Source organism: Chiloscyllium plagiosum, chromosome 7 (genome assembly GCF_004010195.1).
Source record: "Chiloscyllium plagiosum isolate BGI_BamShark_2017 chromosome 7, ASM401019v2, whole genome shotgun sequence".
In the NCBI taxonomy this organism is placed as follows: domain Eukaryota; kingdom Metazoa; phylum Chordata; class Chondrichthyes; order Orectolobiformes; family Hemiscylliidae; genus Chiloscyllium; species Chiloscyllium plagiosum.
The window spans coordinates 46560123-46579994 of NC_057716.1; the positions used below are offsets into that span (position 1 = coordinate 46560123).

General features: G+C 39.9%; 1 protein-coding gene across 4 annotated transcripts in view; it reads left to right on the top strand.

The window, feature by feature from the left end:
• wipf1b (WAS/WASL interacting protein family, member 1b) overlaps positions 1-19872 on the top strand; it is a 128212-nt gene that overhangs the window by 43160 nt on the left and 65180 nt on the right. The window contains exon 1 of one of the 4 annotated variants that reach the window (XM_043693582.1): positions 1543-1713. The exons of 2 other annotated variants lie outside the window; for them this stretch is intronic. The gene's annotated coding sequence lies outside the window, so the exon portion shown is untranslated. Of the gene's footprint in view, positions 1-1542; positions 1714-2853; positions 2877-19872 lie in introns of those variants that run through there. One more of the 4 variants, XM_043693584.1, reaches the window with a different exon arrangement.

Sequence of the window (19872 nt, forward strand, 5' to 3'; positions counted from 1 at the left end):
ACCGATTACCTTCACCCCCACCCCCATTCACCTATTGTACTCTGTTACTTTCTCCCCACCCCCACACTCCTCTCATTTATCTCTCCACCCTTCAGGCTCTCTGTCTGTATTCCTGATGAAAGGCTTTTGCCCGAAACGTCGATTTTACTGCTCCTCGAATGCTGCCTGAACTGCTGTGCTTTTCCAGCACCACTAATCCATAAATCTATACCCATTGGAGTTTAGAGCAGTGCGAGGTGATCTTATTGAAAGATCTTGAGAGAATTGAATAAGGTATCTGAAGGATACCTCTACTTGTGAGAGAGACTAAAACTAAGGAACACAGTTTAAAAATAAGAGATCTCTCTTTTAAGGTACGTTGAAGATGAATTTCCTCTTGGTAGTTTGTTAATGAGTGGAATTCTCTTCTCCAGAAGGTAAATGTAGCTGGACCTTTTAATTTATTCTAGGCCAAGTTAGATTTCTTTATAAGCAAGAAAGGTTATGGGTTGTAGACAGGAAATGGAGATGAGATCACAACCTCAGCAACCATGATTCTATTCAACGGTACAGCAGGTTTGAAGGATCAAATGTCCTGATCCTGCTTCTAAGTCTTATGTTCCTATGCGAGTCCACAATCAAAGAATCTAAATGTTTTGAAACCATTCAAGTCCATTCACCAAATAACTTTGCCTTCCATGTTCACATGTTTGTAATGGGACCATTAATGGGACGTGACTATTCGCGTACATTTAGAATGCACTTGTGTATTTGAGTGTTTGCCTGGACATATGCTCTTTTATGTGAGTGAATTGAAATTTATAACACTTTGATTTGCTCAAATATGTGAACTTTGCAAATGACTGAAACCTCAGAAAAACACTTGAGAGGAAATTGAGCAGCTTTCTGCTGTGTATTAAGCTGTTAAAAGGATGTTGGCTGCTTCCTTTGTGGATCAAGTAACTCAGCAAATGTAAGAATCTCGAAATTTAAAAAAAAACCCTCACTTGCAAAAATATAGGAAATATAAATTGGACTTCATTCAGCAGAACGTTTATGAGAAAAGTGAAGCCTATGACATATTTTCTGTTGTGAAATTAAAAGGCTCCTCACAATTTTGGCTCAGCTATAAATGCTGCTGTCACATGCACTACTGTTTCTACTTATAACTTGCAGTTCTGGATAGTCAGTGAATCCTGATGTAGCTATTACTTTTAAATCCAGTAGTTTAGTGAAAATGTGAATTATTTTTAAAAACGCCAGCTGTTTTTTTTTAAAATAGTCACATTTTTATGATGATACTTATTTGCACATAAGTACATGCTCACAGTACAATAGTGTTTGCGCTTCAAAAGTAGCTCATTGGTTAGGAAGTGCATTGGGGATATCCTGAGAGGTTGAGAAAGGCACTACATAACTGCAAGTCTCTTTTTAAATGTGTATGGTAAATGACAGAAGTTGTTAATACATTTCAGGCAGAAGCATATGAAAAGTGTTCTAATGACATTTATTTTTAAGTCACCATTATACTTATTGTATGCAACTTTGAAAGGTGGAAACAAGCCAATAGTCTTGTTCCACTATGAGTCTAACCACTGTTGTTCGAGCTCTGATCTCAAATGAGGTGCGGTGAGGAAGTCTGACGTTCAACATACAGCTAACAGGAAGCAAGCAGAAAGAAATTCAGGGAACTGTATAAATTTAATGCTTTGAAATAGATTGAAAATTTTGAAGGTAAGCAAAGTTAATTTAAATAAAACAGTGATAAATGGCCTGTTTGGCACTTAAGTGATTTAATATTTCTGGCCAATCTAAATTTTATATAGTCGAGAGGTCTGCATCAGATAAAGCTTTAAAGTGCAGAGTACTCCAGTTAAAACCACAACAATTTAGAGGAACTGAAACATGAATGTAGAATTGAAGTTTTCAGAAACTTGCAACCCTGCTCAAAAAAACGTTTGAGCTACAGATGTTCTTTTGAAAGAAAGTGCAAAACAAATATGGAGCAATTGCCTTCACTGTGTTTGGAAGAATTTTATCACACGTTCTAAATAATTTTGAACATCAGTTGTGCTATTATCTGTTTTCACAGATTGAGTTACATTTGAGATAGTTCATTATAGAAGTCACAGATCTTATGGTGTGATTTGAGTCTCTGCAGGAACTTCTTGTAGAATATACTTTGGAGTTTATAGAACAAATGTGACAGTTCAGAAAAGTGCTAATCTTTCTTTAAAATGTTAAAATGATAAATAATGCACCTTGTTAAACTGTGCTCAGCACTGTGAGGATACTGAATTGTTAAAGCACCGATTCAATTCAGGATATATAATATTGTTCCATTTCAGTAAACTGCATCCACAAGAAAATACACTCTATTGAATATGGAAAAAATTCTACAGTATTTAAATGTAACACTTTTATATATAACGGAATATTTTCAAGTAGAATCTTTTTAATTAATACTTAGTAGTATTAATTAGTACTTTCATTAATATTGTCGAAAGCTATATTCTTCATATAGTTTTTTTTCTACAGCAGTTTACATGTTGAAGAATTTATGCATGCACAACATGAGTGAAACAACTAGTTAAAAACTGTAGGAACATAACTTGGTAATAAATATGGAGGTATATGTTGAAAATTCTTAAGTTGCTAATAAGATGGTCGGTACTATGGTAGTGTAAGACTAAGTGCATAATATAACTTTATTAATATATAACTTTATTGAAATTATTAGCAGTGGATTGAGTAATTTTGTTTGGCTGTGAAATTTCAGCGCCAGGTTGTTGAAACTTTTGCTTCAGCATGGTGTAATGCAGTATATGCAAAGGAAGATAACTTCAGATAGGTTCAGTGTGCTCAGCTAATAAATTGAAAATACTGGTTTAAATGAAGTAAGTAGTTATTTTCATTGCTGTTGCTGGGTGAGACAATACATTTTAATGGATTTCAATTTTAGATGAAATTTTGAACCCTGGTATAACCATGTTAATGCATCTTTCGTAGCAAACTGTGTTTATTTTTCTAAATTTTTGAGTGAAGTGCTAATTTAAGCCTTGGGTTCAGTGTTTTTCCTAAAGGCTAGCTGATTAGGAATTCTATTGAAATACTTGTATCTTAAATGCTCATATTAAACAGGAAATATGAAAAAGTGACTTTTAAAGCTGCAAGACTTCAGAAAGACTTTGAAGAATTTGCTAATAGACAATAAATGTTAACCTGTAGATAGAAGTAGTTTGCTTCACAATTATTTTATGAAAACGTGATTGGCATTTGAATTTGTGTTGTGAATTTTCTCTTCATGTCACCCCCAAAAGCAAAGGCTTGTAGATTTATAGATTCTGACTATTTACTGGCTGCACTATATGTAAAATGAGCCAAAGTGGCCTAGTTAAAGACAGCAGGATTTGAGAGTACGACGGAAGTGTCTGAATGAAGTAAAACACTTCCATTTTGGTTTGTTTTTGTAATTGTTGAAGCAGAAAAAATGTTCTTACCTGCATACAATACATCTAAGCAAACTAATTAATATTGTTTTGCAAAAGTCTATTTAATTTTGTATTGTATTTAACTCCGAATATCTGTCATAAGTTATGTAAGGATGGGGATTCTAAAAGTCAATACAATAGTAATGGTCTGACTGTTAAATGCTATTAAGTATTTATCATGTCCTTTAAGACATTTAGATAACCATTTGACTGTTTCCAAAATTCAAAAATATCTGAAAATACTTCCTGTTTAAACATCACGAACATTAAATCTTGTAACACACAGATGTTACCATGAAAACCTTCTTGGCCAGTGTCAAAATATTTCCAAGGGACAATTGCAAGTGATAGATCTCCTGAATGAGTCTTTAATTTTGAAGATCATCGCTTCCAAAAATATGCTGAATGTGTGGCTCAATTTCAAACAAAATACTATTTTAATTATTTTTTAATCAAAGATTTTTAATACCTTCATCTATTTTTTGATGCAAAATTCAATGTGGCAAGGAAATAATTCTGTTCATCAAATTCTGATGGGCTCCTAATGCAAGAGGAATGCTTTTCATTAAAGTGTTGTTACTTTTAAAATACGTACTGATGGAGGCAAGAAAACTACACCACACGAAATTAGTTTTTAAAAATTTAAAATATTCTCTCATGGGATTAATGCTAGTACACTGTTGTGATGCTGATGTATATTTTTGCGTCCACATTTTCTCAACTTTTCAAACCCTGTGAAGTAGTTTTGTTAGAGGATTAAACTATTTTGCCCCAGTTTTTCTTTTTCTTTTTCTTCCTTTCTTTCTATTAGCTGATGAAAGTTATCAATCAGTTTGTAAAATAGCGAAACTGGCACAATTCAGAGGTTGCCTAAGAAATCGAAGTCATCTTCAAGATGACTTAAATTTCTTTTTTTTAAAAGGAAACTCAACCGAGGAAATGTCTTTTGCTGATATATTCACTCATCTGTTTAAAAGAAAATATTTACCTTAATAAAATTAGACTGTGGTCTATAAAGAAACATTACTTTATCTTGATATTCAAGCCATAAATTGCACAATACATGATATAATGTTTTTGTCATCTGAGCACATTATCAGTTCCTTTCTAGTTGTGACCAATAAAGATAAAGCCATAAAAAAGTTACAGCACTGAGAGTAATTCAGCCAATCATGTCTGCGTTAAGTGACCATCAGTTCTAATCACGCTTTCACCAGCACCTGGTCCATGCCTTGCAGGTTCAACTGCAAATGCAAGTTCCTTCTACCATCTCAATCACTAAACCAGGCAAGCAATTCAAAACATCCAACATCTTCTAGGTTGAAGAGATTATAGCTGCATACATTAAAAACAAAAAAAACTCGGGATAACTGGGAAGAGTAAGCATGGCTTTGTCAATGGAATATTATGTTTAAATTATTTATTGGTGTTCCTTGAAGGGCTACAATGCACTGTGAATAAAGGAGAGCCTGTAGATACACTGAACTTGAGGTGCTACATCAAAGGTTACTGGAGAAATTAAACTTGTGGTGCAGGAGTAACATATCAGAAAACAGTTTTCATAAATAAATTTAGACTAATTGGCAAGATGAGTCAAGTGGACTCCCATAGGGGTCTGTGTTGGGGACTCAACATTTTACAATTTACATCAATGACTCAGATGAGGTGAGCAAAGACATGGTAACTAAATTTGCCAATGACACCAAGATAGGTAGGAAAGTATATTGTGAAGAAGTCCCAAGAAAATTGTGGATGGGTATGGATGGGTTGTATGTGGACACAAAATCTGGCCGATGGAGTGTATTGTGGGGAAATTTGAAGATTTTCACCTTGACAGGAAGAATAAAAAAAAGTATTATTATTTAAATGGAGAGCACGTGCACAGTTCTGAGATGCAGTGGGATTTTAAATCCACTAGTGCATGAGTCACAATAAATTAAGAAATGGGTATAGCTTATAATCAAGAAGAACAATGGTATGCTATTTTTTATTATGGGAAGATTTGAACATAAAATGGAGGATGTTATACTAAAGTTATACTGGGCATTGATAAGATCTCAAATACTGTGTGCAGCTTTGGCCTTCTCATCTTAAGGAAGGATATAAATGCTTTAGAAGCATTACAGCTGATGGTTGCCAGTTTGATTCTTGCAACAGGTGGGTTGTCTTGTTATGAAAGATTGACTAGGCTGGGTTTGTTTCCACTGGAGTTTAGAAGAATGAGGGATGATTTGATTGAAGTGTATAAGGTCTTGAATGGTCTTCACAAGGTGGATATAGAAAAAAAGACTTCCTCTTGTGGACCAGTCCAGAACTAAGGGACTCTGATTTAAAATTAGTCTTACTCCCTTTCAGCAAAGAGATGAGAGGAATAATTTTTCTGAGGCTCAAATGACTGTGGAACACTTCAGCTCAGAAGGTGGCAGAGGCAGAGCCATTGAATATTTTTTAAGACAAAAATGGATAGATACTTGTCAGGTGATAAAATTGAGGGTTATCAGAAGTAGAAGGGAATGTGAAATTGAAACCCAAACACATCAGCCATGATATTTTTGAATGAATGAACAGGCTGAAGCGGCCAAATGGTTTACCTCCACTCCAATATCATATGTTCCGAAGTGAGACTGAACTCAAAAGTGGATTCAACTCAAAAGTGGATTCAACTCAAAAGGCCATCTTTTGTGATTGTGATGCTGTCCCAGTGAGTTTTGGTGAAAACCTGTCGGATGGAAACATTCTTCCAATTGTGATGAAAGATCTGTGAGCAGCTGAATGCTATGTTTGAAGTATAAATCCTGACAAATGTTTAAGAGGCAGTACCACTGAGATGCCAGTGATACTACTTTGGTAGTTGCAATGAAGTGACAGACATTGACCACACACTAGGCAAGTGAAAAAGATGCCTGGCTCCCAAACTTCTGTGTGACAGTCCTCTGCAGAGTAACCCTATTTTGCTAACTCGTACTCTGTAGGAGCATCAAACATTAAGTGGACAGTGGTATATATTGTAGTGCAGTCATTCATCCTTCAGTGCCATTGGAGAGAGATTCCCTTGAGCTGCCCACAGGCACTGACCTCTGCAGCCACCTCTGACCATGTTGCCTTCATCATTTATGACTGGAATTTTGTTGCCATCCAAAGGGAAAAGAGCTTCACTTCTCTACTGGACGGAGGCTCAGGAGAACCGCCAAGGAGGCATCACTAACGTGTGCTGCTGCTTCCTACCTAGTTTCTGATCCTTCCGGAGGGTGTAGAGTCAGTGTGGATAGAGCTGAGAAATACTAAGGGTAAAAAGACCCTCTTGGGAGTTATCTACAGGCCCCCAAACAGTAGTCTGGATGTTGGATGTAAGTTAAATCAGGAGCTGAAATTGGTCTGTCGCAAAGATGTACTACAGTTTTATGGGGGATTTCAACATGCAGGTAGACTGGGAGAATCAGGATGGTATTGGACCTCAAGAAAGAGACTTTGTGGAGTGCCTCAGAGATGGATTCTTAGAACAGCTGGTGCTGGAGCCGACCAGGGGAAGGCAATTCTGGATCTGGTATTGTGCAACAAACCAGAATTGGTCAGAGACCTCTAAGTGAAGGAGCCATTGGGAAGTAGTGACCATAATACAATGCAATTGTACTTCAATCTGCAATTTGAGAGGGAGAGGGTACAATCGGAAGTGACAATGTTCCAGTTGAATAGAGGGAACTAAGGAGCTATGAGGGAGGAGCTGGCCAAAATTCAATGGTGCAATACCTTAGGAGGGATGACAGTGGAGGAACAATGGTGGATATTTCTGTGTATAATGCAGAAGTTGCAGGATCAGTTCATTCCAAAAAGGAAGAAAGATCCTATGAGGAGGCATGGGTGGCTGTGGCTGATGAGGGAAGTTAAGAAACATATAAAGTTACAAGAGAAAAAGTATAACACAGCAAAGATAAGTGGGAAAACGGAGGACTGGGAAGCTTTTAAAGAACAACAGAGGATTACTAAGAAGGAAATACACAGAGAAAAAATGAGGTATGAAGGTAAACTGGCTAAAAATGTAAAGGATAGTAAAAGTTTTTTTAGGTATGTGAAAGGCAAAAAAATGGTTAAGACTAAAATTGGGCCCTTGAAGACAGAAACAGGGGAATATATTACGGGGAACAAAGAAATGGCAGAAGAATTGAATTGGTACTTCAGATCTGTGTTCACTGGGGAAGACACAAGCAATCTCCCTGAGGTAACAGTGGCTGAAGGACCTGAACTGAAGGGAATTTATATTTGCCAGGAATTGGTGTTGGAGAGACTATTAGGTCTGAAGGTTGATAAGTCCCTGGGGCCTGATGGTCTACATCCCAGGGCACTGAAGGAGGTGGCTCGAGAAATCGTGGATGCGTTGGTGATTATTTTCCAGAGTTCGATAGATTCGGGATCAGTTCCTGCGGATTGGAGGGTGGCTGATGTTGTACCACTTTTTAAGAAAGGTGAGAGAGAAAGCAGGAAATTATAGACCAGTTAGTCTGATCTCACTGGTGGAAAAGATGCTGGAGTCTATTATAAAGGATGAAATTACGACACATCTGGTAGTAGTAACAGGATAGGTCAGAATCAGCATGGATTTATGAAGGGGAAATCATGCTTGACTAATCTTCTGGAATTTTTTGAGGATGTAACTCTGAAGATGGATGAGGGAGATCCAGTAGATGTAGTGTACCTGGACTTTCAGAAAGCTTTTGATAAAGTCCCACATAGGAGGTTAATGAGCAAACTTAGGGCGCATGGTATTGGGGGCAAAGTACTAACTTGGATTGAAAGTTGGTTGGTTGACAGGAAACAAAGAGTAGTGATAAACAGCTCCATTTCGGAATGGCAGGCAGTGACCAGTGGGGTACTGCAGGGATCCGTACTGGGACCGCAGCTTTTTACAATAATATGTTAATGATATAGAATATGGTATTAGTAATAACATTAGCAAATTTGCTGATGATACTAAGCTGGGTGGCAGGGTGAAAAGTGATGAGGATGTTAGGAGATTACAGGGTGACCTGGACAAGTTAGGTGAGTGGTCAGATGCATGGCAGATGCACTTTAATGTGGATAAATGTATGGTTATCCACTTTGGTGGCAAGAACAGGAAGGCAGATTACTACCTAAATGGAATCAATTTAGGTAAAGGGGCAATACAGAGAGATCTGGGTGTTCTTGTATATGAGTCAATGAAGATAAGCATGCAGGTACAGCACGTAGTGAAGAAGGCTAATAGTATGCTGGCCTTCATAACAAGAGGGATTGAGTATAGAAGCAAAGAGGTTCTTCTGCAGCTGTACAGTGCCCTAGTGAGACCACACCTGGAGTACTGTGTGCAGTTCTGGTCTCCAAATTTGAGGAAAGACATTCTGGCTATTGAGGGAGTGCAGCGTAGGTTCACAAGGTCAATTCCTGCAATGGTGGGATTACCTTACACTGAAAGACTGGAGCGACTGTGCTTGTATACCCTTGAGTTTAGAAGACTGAGAGGGGTTATGATTGAGACGTATAAGATTATTAAAGGATTGGACACTCTGTAGGCAGAATACATGTTTCCGCTGATGGGTGAGTGCCGAACCAGAGGACACAGCTTAAAACTACGGGGTAGACCATTTAGGACAGAGATGAGGAGAAACGTCTTCACCCAGAGAGTGGTGGCTGTGTGGAATGCTCTGCCCCAGAGGGCAGTGGAGACCCAGTCTCTGGATTCATTTAAGAAAGAATTGGATAGAGCTATCAAGGGTTATGGAGATAAGGCAGAAACAGGATACTGATTAAGGATGATCAGCCATGATCATATTGAATGATGGTGCAGGCTTGAAGGGCAGAATAGCCTACTCCTGCACCTATTATCTATTGTGATGAGCAGAGCTTGACTGATGTTCCTGTTCTTCACAGAGTGACATTCTGATATATTGTTAGAGGCTTAATATTTTCCCAAAAATTTCAAATTAATTCAGCTAATGTGTAACTTCCAAAGGCTGTACCTGGTGCAAACTGGACGATACATGGGTGTGGGTAGTTGAGAAGGTGTGGAATGGCTAACCTGAACGGGAAGGGTTGGGTGGGAAGGTGAGGGAGATGAAGCTTAGGATTATTGGGAGCTAAATGGCTGCATTAGAGAACGAAGGCAGATTTTCAACTGGCCCACCTTTACACCTTTAATCCTCACACAGTCCATAGCAGTTTTTAAAAGTCCATAGTAGTTTATTAAAAACCGCTGGAGGAGGACTGCCGTGGTTCAAGAAGGCAGTTCACCATCAGCTTCTCAAGGGCAACTAGGGACAGACAATAAATGCTGGCCAACCAGTGATGCCCATGTCCCACAAAATGAATAAATAAAAATTACACAGAGAATCCAACCTCCCTTTGAAATCCCAAGCAAAGTGAGACAATGGTGAGGTATGCAGATCAGAAGCTGCAAAAGTGCACAGATCATCTCTTCCCAAGCCCACTGGAAAGTCCAGCCTTGTGTCAATGGGGCAAAGTTGAAAAATTACAGACTAAGGGCTAAATTTTACTAAAATTGGCTAAGTGTCCATTTCGGGAAGCCTCATGGGGAGTTTTGTTCCTTGAGTTTGAACAAGTTTATTTCATGCAATTCCCTACTATTCACCATGACATATGCACCACACTTCTACATTTTGTGTTCAAGTGGAGGTATTCAGTGCTGCTGGGCCATTCTGGGATTCATGGCATTAGTACTATTTTTAAATCCCAGCTCCACACCAGGTTAAATGCCACAAGCCAGATAATGCCATTGACAAGACGTTGTTACACAAGTCAAAAAGACATGTGTGAGAAAGGGAAGTTGGCAATACACTTCTCTGAGGCCCTGGTGGACAATGTGGTGGAGAGGACCACCAGAGGATACCATGGCATCTAACCGACCAGCTTGGTCTGTAGTTGCCGTCCAGGTCTGTGCAGTATTAGCAATCTGTAGGACCTCCCAGCAATGCAGGTAAAAGGTTAATAACTTTCTCCATTTGCCAAGGTAAATGCCACTATTTTCTCTCTGCTACCTCTCACTCTCTCTAACTCTGCTACTGCACCCACTTTCACCCAAGGTTCATGGTTTACCACTCTATTATATGCAGCATCTTCCACAACTCCCAGACTATTAGACCTGCAGGCCCTCTGACCTTCCTAGTCACTCACGCAGGACAACTTTCCTCCACCTACATCAACATTAACAACTTTACCAACCACTGAGTGTCTCCTTTTCTGTGAGTTCAAGAAGAAAATGTGCACAAAAGGGCAGAGAGAACCAAGATAAGTGGTAGGGTGCCCAACATTTGCCTGCTTAAACTCTATGATAAGAGAGTCTCTGCCTTAGCAGGAGAGGACTGTGACTGTTCATGTGGTGATACCAAAACCTTTACTTCCTGGCAACCAAGTAAGATTCATTGTCCACTGCTGTGCTACTCTCCCAATACTGCCACTGTGTGACTGTACTCAATACTCCCAAACTTCTACCCCTATTTCATAACTTATTCCCCCCTTGTCTCCTGTAGGCACCAGTGGCATCTGCACAGTTTCCACCTTGAAAAGCCCAACCCCTCAGCATATCATGTCCTCTTCCATCTCGGACACTCCTCGGAGCATGCACCAGCAAAACCTCCTCATGCAACCTCCACCAGCTCAGATACAGACACCTCCATTGGGTCCATTAGACCAAACTCAGGAGCACACCATTGCCATGTCTCTGCTGCAGGCTGAGGAAGAACTGCCATAAATTGCTGATACTCGGCTTTGAAAGTGATTGTGAATTTTAGAACTAAAGTGAATGTTTACAGTTCACCTAACATTACTTGTATTTCATAGCCATTACTAGGTAATTTGTAATGTTGAATAATTATTGTCCAGGTTGCTTGTAGCCAGGACTTTTAGTTGAAACTGATGATTGATTCATGAGGATCACATACAGAGTTGTGTGATAACAACAGATGTCTTTAACATGTACTGTGTGGGTACCTGCTTAATTCCACTGTCTCTTGAATGGTCTCACACCACACATAAGTAGAACCCACAGAAAAGGAACCCTTAACTCTATGCACTCCAGGTGTGAGGGCAGCAGTTTTTATTCTTGATGTGTCCACTTTTGATTTGGCAGAGGGTAGGATCGAATGCAGGTAGAGCTTCATGGAATGAGTCATAGGCTGAGCCCCTCAATGTAGGTGACGACCTCCAATGTTCATGTTTCATTCTTTCTCGCTATCTTTGTCAACCCCATTGAAACCAGAGTGATGGTATTGATTGATCTCCACTCACCACCTGTAACTCTTCCCGTACCAATTTCCAATTTCTTCTACTTTTGTACGCTGATTCCCTAGCATTGGACCTGGTAACACTGTCCCCACTTGACTTGCAGTGAACAGACAATTTGGACTGATCATAGCCCACAACCTGACCGAACGGGAAAGACAACTCTGATAAGTGACCAGACGCCTGACTGAACTCTAAGTTCCTCAAACTGATTACACAGTTTACAAAATTTAAACAGTTCTGAAGGAGGGTCACTGGACCTGAAATGTTAACTTTAATTTCTCCACAGATGCTGCCAAACTACTGTGTTTTTCTAGCAATTTCTGTTTTTGTTTGTGGTTGAAGTATGTTTGCTGTATAAGCTACTGGCACATAGTGCAGGTGTGATACTGATGTAGCACGATATGTCAGCCCTCTTCGCTGGTCGCTGCTAGCAAATGCATCTGTGCTGACATGCAAAGCAGAAGTACTGTTAGGCTGTAAGTTCTAAATACGGCAGAAATGTGCCAAAAGAGCCGATTTGAGCATCCATGTAGACAGAAGGTAAGTGAGTGCTAAGAAAAAATAAGCAAGGAACCCTGAGATACACCCGGGTCTGATGGATGAGTTGAATGCCAGTCCCTACACACATGGCGTCCTTGGCAGAATGTTATGATGCAAGGTGTTGGTGCAGTCCAAAGAACTATGTTGAAGAGGTGAACTATGTTATAAAATGAGTTCAGATTTGCGACGATAATCTGGTGAAGCTGGTGCAGGTTGAATGTTGATGCTAATCTTCATGGCTGAAAATGTGTTGCTGGAAAAGCGCAGCAGGTCAGGCAGCATCCAAGGAGCAGGAGAATCGACGTTTCGGGTATGAGCCCTTCTTCAGGCTCATGCCCGAGACGTTGATTCTCCTGTTCCTTAGATGCTGCCTGACCTGCTGCGCTTTTCCAGAAACATATTTTCATCTCTGATCTCCAGCATCTGCAGTCCTCACTTTCTCCTCTCTAATCTTCATGGACAAAGAATGCAGATGATCACTGCCCAAGTGTTGAGGATTGATGACCAAGATGGAGGTCCGGGTCAGCCATTAGCAAACTGAAGCTACCAGTACCTGCACTGACTTTCATGTCGGGAATTGGTGCTGTCTAGTTTCTCTCTGCCTTGTGGGAGAATAGGAAATTGCATTTAAATGAGGTGGGAATGAGGTAATAATGAGATGTAAATACATGCAAATAGGCCCCTCACCACTCTCACTGGAGAAACTCCTGTCTTGCCATTAAAACCTTGGGTGGAAATTTAGACTTTTTTTTCTGAGCTCACCATATTTTCCCAGTGAATAATGTTTTGGGATGAACACTTGCATATTCATTCAAACAGATGGTCGTAACTTTTTTGCTCTTTGTGTTTAACTTGCAAATTGAAATGATTTTTTAATCTGTATGATCTCCAATTATCTGTATAAATAGACCAGAAATACTATTGTAAAGTTGCCATACTTCTAAAGGAATACAGGGCTGTGCTTTCATTAGAGAGTGATGACTATTGCTGGTTTAACATGAGGGTCACCACCCCTCAGGCAAGGGGAGAAGTTGAGATGGAGAGTCATTTGCTGTAACCTCAAATTGTGTGGGAATTGAACCTATGCTGATGGCATCACTGCATTGTAAACTGAGATAACTGTCCCCCACTACAATAATGTAATGGAAGCATATTTAACAGAAAAATGTCCATCTATAGAGCTGGCATCTGTAATCCACATAACTATATTTGGTCTCCAATTTACAAAAGATTCTCCAGTAGTCTTGATACTTTTCAGGGACTGCTTTTGAGCATTAAAATGAAATAAAATGGTTGGCATAGCATTGTTTGTCAATTCAATAAATATATTACCTAACCTGTTCATGATATCACAATAAAGTTTGAAAGTGATTGGCAATCCTTGCCTAAAAAAAGGTAGTTTTCTCAGTTCTATGCTCACAAAATGAATTGACTCATGATTTGATGTTCCATTTGATAATTTGACTGGGTTAGGGGAGATAAATGTTTGCTGATTATAAAATTCAGAACATGAGCAAGAGTTAAGAATATTGCTTTTGTCATGGGTGGGGGGGGAGAGGAAACTTTAAATCATTTCATGACGTCACTAAAGTTTTTTACTTGAAGGCTTCAAACTTTCTCAGAAACCAGGGTTTAAATGTCATATTTGAATCCAAAGCTGTGAAGCATGCTGAAGTTAGATTGTAAACATGCAAACTGTACCTAATTATCCAGAATGAATTCGTATTAAGTCTGTTGTACTAACTGAATATTTTCTTCATTTTAAATAAATTTGTTTTCAAAAGTATGCCAAGAATAGTTGGGACTAAATTGCAAAAGCGCAACTGAGCTTAAGATTATGTTGGACAATTTTTTTTAAAAAGACAGATGTGGCTGTGAGAGAAAATAAGGTATGATGATATGAATCAGTACCGATGCTGCAACTGTAGGTTTTTGATTATTTGATAAAGTTAAAGTTTCACTTAATGGACTAGGACTTCAGACAGCAGAGTTTCGGGTTGAAATTCTATTTCCAATAATGTAACAAGTAGGTGATTCATAAACAACTTTTAAGTAGCAAATCTTAAACTGAAGCTTATATAACTTTGACTCCATAAATCCTTTCATCATTCAGACATTTTATAATAGCTCTTCTGAAACTAAATTTTTGTTAACACTTATTTTAAAAAAAATCAGTGGAATATTTGGTGATCTTACTGGTGAGCATGAACCACATTTTTGACTGTAGGTAAACTTGAGGTGTGGTGTGTGCAGTGGTAGAGTACTCCAAATTTTTAGACCACAGAATAGTTGGGTGCAATTTATTTTCTTTATTCCCCTCACCAGCTCCAGTTCCCTCAGCATATGCCAAATATCTGATACTTTTTCGCCTATTTTATGCATTCTGTCTTCTGGTCTTGCAGAATCCTAAATCATCAAATCCCTACATTGTGGAAGCACGCCATTTGGCCCACTGAGTCCACACTGACACTCCAAACAACATCCCGTCCGGATTCACCTTCCCTCCCTATCTCTGTAACTTCACATTTCCCATGGCTAATCCATTTAGCCTGCACATTCCCCGATACTATGGGCAATTTAGCACAGCCAATCCACTTTATTGGCACATCTTTGGACTGTGGGAGGAAACCGGAGGATCTGGTGGAAACCCACACAGACATGAGGAGAACATGCAAACTCCACACAGACAGTTGCACAAAGGTGGGATCGAACCCAAGTCTCTGGCACCATGAGGCAGTGGTGCTAACCACTGAGCCACCATACTGTCCTAAGATGTGGAAAAACTAAATGATGAAAATTATGTTGGGAAGAGTGATATAAAGTGCTCACTCAGATGAGTTTTGGTCTCCTTGTTTGAGGAAGGTTGTGGGGCTAGTGCAGCGAAGGTTTATCGTACTGATTCCTGGGAGGGCAGGGCTGATGAATGAAGAGAGACTGTATCTGTTAGCACTATATTCACTAGTGTTTAGATGAATGTTAGGGTTCTCACTGAAACCTACAAAATTCTCTCAGGACTAAACAGAGAGTAAATTTGGAAAGGATGTTCCCAATGATCAGGGAGTCTAGAACTGATGGCTTAAAGATACAGCGTAGGCCATTTAGACATTGATCCAGGATATACGTCTGAGATTAATGTCTTCTGTTGACAAGAAGTGGAAATTATAGTGAGCCTGAAAGCACAATGATATAAGATGTTTCTTACATATAGATTTATTTAGAGATTCAAGGAATAATCTTTAAGCAACATGTTGTATTTCCAATTTAAGCAATATGCAGAACAGATTGTGGCTCGTCCAAGATAATGGGAATTCTTGAAGTTCAGGAGATACCCACATGGGTTCTTTTGTAACTCCTTCAATCTGCATTTCATGCAGAACTCATGAGGTTGCTGGAAAAAATGTAGAAGATGTGACCAAATATTGATTTTTATCTGGGATGTATACTCTAGATCCAAGGGGCGACATGGTGTCTCAGTGGTTAGCACTGCTGCCTCACAGCACAAGGGGTCTGGGTTTGATTCGTGCCTCAGGCAACAGTCTGTGTGGAGTTTGCCAATTCTCCCCGTGTCTGTGGGGGGTTTTTCTGGGTGCTCCGGTTTCTTCCCACAGTCCAAAGATGTGCAGGTCAGGTGAATTGGCCTTGCTAAATTGCCTATAGTGTGAGGTGCATTAGAGAGGGGTATATATAGGCAGAGGAATAGGTCTGGGTGGGTTACTCTTCGGAGGGTCAGTGTGGACCAGTTGGGCCAAAGGGCTGTTTCTATACTGTAGGGAATCTAATCTAAACTAATCTAATCTACGTCAGGAGAATGGTAATGCACTGAATTTAATTATTTTTTTGAATCACCACCACCAAATCATTGATTGCTGGATACTATTATAAGGGATAGCTTGTCAGTCTGTTCTGGATTATCCAAAAATACAGCAGTGCTCACTTTCACAAATTAGATTGCATTGTAACACCACTTGCCCTGAAATTTAATGTGGTTCTTTTTGAACAACGAACAGAATCACCACTGTAGTATATTTGTATTGTGTGGGTCAAGAAAAATTTGAGCTATTGATTTGAAAGATATGTTTCAGGAGCCGAGCATCCTACCAAATTCAATCTGAATAAATGCATGAGGTCTGCAATCAGAAGAGGCAAAGGCCATTACTGTCCTTTTCAGTAACAAAATGATAGTGATGGATGTAAGTAAAAGCAAGTTTAGAGGTAGATTGTTACAGGGATGTTGATATTACCTTTTACTCACTGTCTCTTCCAAGCTTTGACACATGTAGAAATAAGGTAATGGATGGAATCTTGTAGAGGGGCTGTCAGCTACAGAGCCAGTGAGATCCCAGTGTGCCTTGCTTCAGAAATATTGGAACACCCTGTACTACTCAGGCACTTGACAGGCCAGTGGCTGGGCTGTCTTTTGGAATGAAAGACTTGGGGCTGCTGAGTCTATACTCGCAGCAGCAGGATCAGCCGGTGGGTAAGAAGGCTGTCCATAGCCTTTTGCACCAAGGTTTTCTTTTTCTAAAACTTGATGGACACTGGGAAGTGGCTGGGTTTTCACCTGCCACTTTCCCACATGATTAAGTGTCCGCTGCCATTCTTGCCCCCAACCTCCAAACTTGCCACAGGAGTGGAATACAGAGTTCTACCAAATGGTAAAATTGTGGCATTGTTCAGGTGGTAGGGTTTTCTGACCTCCTGCTGCTGAAACATCAGCAGGGAACCCATTCTAGCCAATCGTAGGACCCGCGGGCACAAGTCAGGAGTGTGACAGAATGCTTCCCACTTGTCCGGATTGGTGCAACTCCGCCAACACTCAAGAAGCTCAATATCATTCAGGACAAAGCAGCACAGTTATTTGACACTCTATCCATCATCTTCAACATTTACTCCTTTCACCTGAAATGCATTGTGACAGCAGTATGTATCATATAGAAGCCTCACCAAGGTTTTTTCAACAGTATCTGCCAAACATGTGATGGCCAAGCCACACACCATTCTGACTTGGAAGTATATTGGCAATTTTGTGGATCAAAGTCCTGAAACATCCTTATTAACAGTGCTGTGGGTACCCTATGCTATATAGCATTTCAATAAGCTGCTTACCCTCTGCTCGACATGGACAATAAATGTTGGCCATACCAACACCACTCAAATCCTCTGAAGGAATAACCGATAAAGCTCATCCAGCTATGTGTCACTCTGAGAAGCATTAATTGGCTGGAACAAGACTTCTGCACCTCACTCAGACAGAAGTTGTTCCTCAGAGTTGCTGGCCAATCTGATTAGCTGTCAGCTCTGTAACTGAAGTTGTATCATGACTGGCACAGCAAGTAGTCCCCAGATTTGAAGTCCAGAGGCGAGGACCAGCCAAGTGTAAGGCTTGGTAATGAGGAGAGTTGAGGCCCTGAGCAGTGGGGTGAGGGGATGGGGATCTTGATGGAGTGGGAGTACCCACAGTGGGGAGGTGTACCAATCTAGAAAGGGGGCTCCTCCCCATTGCTGCCTGAGACCAAGCATTGCACTGCCCCTCAATTCCTCCCATCAGTCTTAAGACTGAAGCTGTCTGCTGAGCAACCGTTGGCCACTTATGGGCCTTAATAGGGGTGAATGTGGCCCATTGTAGATCTCACTCACCTCGTCTACAATTGCAGACAGGTTGGGGCTGAATGCTTGATTGGTGGGGCACCTGTGGAATTTCTACCGAGGGCCTTGTGTGTACTTCACAGATGTATGTGTTTCATTTTTTTTAATTGAACGTAGAATATTAGAACATTATAGCAGCTTTGACAAAGGGTCAGTTAGACTCTAAACGTCAGCTTTTTTCTCTCCTTACAGATGATGCCAGACCTGCTGAGATTTTCCAGCATTTTCTCTTTTGGTTTAACATTACAGTACAGTCGGCCCATGATGTTACACCAACCTGTGACACCAATCTGAAGCCCATTTAACCTACACTATTCTATTCTCATCTATGTGTTTAACCAATGACTATTAAATGACCTTAAAGTTGGCGCATCTACTACTGTTCCAGGCAATGTGTTCCATGCCCCTACTACTCTGAGTAAAGAAACTACCTCTGACATCTGTCCTATCTCCAGCACCCCTCAGTTTAATGCTTGCTATCACCAACTGAGGAAAAAGGCTCTTACTGTCCAACCTGTCTAACCCTCTGATTATCTTGTCATCTCTCAACATTTTTCCCTCTAACGAAAGCAGCTTCAAGTCCCTCAGTCTTTCTTCATAAGATCTTCCCTCTATACCAGGCAGCATCTTGGTAAATCGCCTCTGAACCCTTTCCAATGCTTTTACATCCTTCCCATAATGTGGTGGCCTGAAAGAGTTTAGAATTCTTTCTCAGTTGTTTTAAAATCTCAAAGCTGCTAACAATATGATCAATCTGATTAATGTTTGTATTTTGGTATTCAACCCCAAGAATGGTTCAAGTATTCCATACAATAGGACCCCACTAAGTTAAGCCAGGATTCTCATTGGCAGCAATGAGTGAGAATAGTGCAGTGATTTGACTTTGGGATATGCCACCATGTTAAAGATGCTATATAAATGCATGTGGTTGTAAATGTCAGTAACTATCACCACCATCTAAATGACTGCATTTTGAAACTGTACCATGTGCAAAAGATATCCAATCTGTGATCAGCCAGCGCTCCAAAGATTATGTAGAACTGGGTATGGTGAAACTGATGTGACCCATTCTTCAAATACAATTCCCAGTACTCCAAGGGCATAGTCTCAAAATAAAGAGGAATAAATTTAAGACTCTGATGAGGAATTTCTTCTGAGAATTGAGTCTTTGGAACCTCTCTGTGATAAGAACGGTGGATACCTAGTCCTCCTATATACTTAAGGTCCAGAGAAAGAGATTCTTTACCAGTAGGGGAATTGAGGGTTGTGTGGAAAGGGCAGGAAAATGGATATGAGAGTGTCAGATCAGCCATGATCTTATTGAATGACGGAGCAGGCTCAAGGGACAGAATTTCTTATGGTCTTGTGGCTAATCAAGACAACAAACAAGGGGCTTAAAATTAGGATATGCTGAACAAATGAATCTTCTATTTGAAAGAGGAAAGGCTGAAGCCATTTATATTTTTCTGTAGCAAGCTGGTATACTTAGAACATGAGTTCTAGTCTTTGTATATCAAAAACAACTGAGGAACAGGAACTACGAGATAGATAGTTCCTCCAATTGATAGACCAATGAGGATGGGTAGATTAGTGCTTTTATTGATGCAGAATCTCTAAGATGATAGATGAATTTTAGATGATTATAATGAGAACTGGCAGATTGAAATAATTGGTTTTAGGGAATGATGCAAGGTACTGAGCAAACTTCTGCAGACCAGAATAATCTCCTCAATTTGTTGCAATTCACCATGAGGTTTAGTTGGATATTTTATTTCATTTGCTCATTAGAATGGAAGCTTGTCATGGACTGGAGTGAAATACTGAGTTAGAGGGCTGTTTACTGAAGTAACTGCTGTGGTCTTTGTAAAATTCATGCAGAAATAAAGACAAGTGAGTAAATGTTGCAGTGTAAGGCATGGTGATGCTCGTAACGGTCAGCTTGCAT